Here is a 1,790-nt window from a genome sequence, read left to right on the forward strand (position 1 = left end):
GAGCATGCAGCCCAGCCACGGAGCCAAGAAGAGAGGGAGGAGAGAGGGGTGGATCTGAGGGGAGGTTTGGAAGGTGAGAGCAGAAGGGAGCGGAGGGGTGTGACTGGGCAGGAGGGGAGGTGGAGAGGGGGGGTGATGGTTTATCTGCATTTCTGTGAGTACGCACAGCTCTAACGAGCAGAGCAGAACCGTCTCATACAGAGTGAGCCCGTTAATTAGCCTTAGGGCACAGCTATTGTCTCCTCCCCAAAGAGCAACAGGGAGACACAGCCCAGGTTATCAGCCATGATTGGTATTGATTGTATTGAAACAGCTTTGGGTGAGCAGCGCCTATCACTGACTCCAACTGTAGCTTTCTGTGCCGCTCCATAAATCCCACTGCTTTTCCCCTTTTTACAAGCAGCGTTGACCTGGACTGGCCAGATAAGGATGTTGCTGAGGCTACAGCGTTTCTCCATGGGACCTTTGTCTGTGTCTTTGTGCGCCCACATGGCTGGGTTTTTAACTAGATGGGATACAGCTTATCTCAGAAATAAAATAGAAAGCATGAATCTGTATCCCATCTAGCCATGACCCGGCTGCCGTGTGGAGAAGCATTTGTTGGCATTATTAGTAGGGAAAGGCTAGGGCTGTGGCTGTGGCAGGGCTTTATCAGAATAAACCCCTTATGTCTTATAATCCTGACGATAGGTGCTGATCTGTCCCATGTGGCCCCATTAAATCACCAGGGGAATGACACAAAGAGATATTGACAGGCACATTCAGAGATGGAAACAAAGATATCAGTACATCACATAGAAACATAATAATCATCATTATAACAACGGTTTCTTCAGAAGGTCAGTGCTGTATAAAGGCTTTCAAATAGAGCACTATTCTTTCTTTGTATGTTTTACTAGTTCCATCTGGAATAACATTGTATAGTTCCCTGGTCAGAAAATGCTTACTCTGGAATTGTACCTATTCTACATATATTGGTCAGCCAAGACGACGGTCGTTACACACAACTCCGTGGATGGAGATGTGCTCTAACTGGCTTTCAGCTCCCTGAGGGCAGAATGAGCTTACCACTGGCCCAGAGAGATAGATGACAGTCCGGGAACCCCCCACATCACTCCAAAAACATAATGAATTATGGGATGTCTCTGTCTGAGATGGGAATGAGGCCATGGAACAGTTATATAGGAATGACATGCTGGGTGTTTTTCATTAAACCCTATCACCACATCTGTCCCCCAAATCTCCCTCAATAATGCCTCTGTCAGGCGCCAGTTCAAGAGAGAGGCACACCTGGACTGGGCTTATCTGAGATGTACCGCTGACTTGTTCTTGGTTTATGGCTTGATCGTCATGAGTCTACCCTCACCCTTCACACACAAGCATATTTTCAGCCTTTTTTAAAATTATTAATGCTGAATGGTTTGTATTTTCCACAAAAATCTATTCAAATCTACATGACCTACATTATTAATGACTTTGCCAATAATACATTGGATAACACATCAATAAATCAGTGATTTCAATGGCCAAAACATGTGCTGGAGGAAGTCAAATAGAACATCTGACCTTTTACTGTGAGTAGAGCAGTAAAACATCTGTTTCATGGCACCAGATAAATTATGCCAAAACCCCAGTGTTTTTCCTTAGACCTAGTGGGGATGAGTTGTAGTATAATCTCTCGTCGACAGATCTACGTCAACATAACTGGTAGCCTACCGTAGAATCTGTCAGGAAGGAATGGGATGTGTGGGCTAATGAGCAGCAGTATTTCCGGTGTTTGGGTTTTTCAT

The sequence above is a fragment of the Oncorhynchus mykiss genome, chromosome 19 (assembly GCF_057628025.1).
Source record: "Oncorhynchus mykiss isolate SJ-2025 chromosome 19, ASM5762802v1, whole genome shotgun sequence".
NCBI classification, from domain to species: domain Eukaryota; kingdom Metazoa; phylum Chordata; class Actinopteri; order Salmoniformes; family Salmonidae; genus Oncorhynchus; species Oncorhynchus mykiss.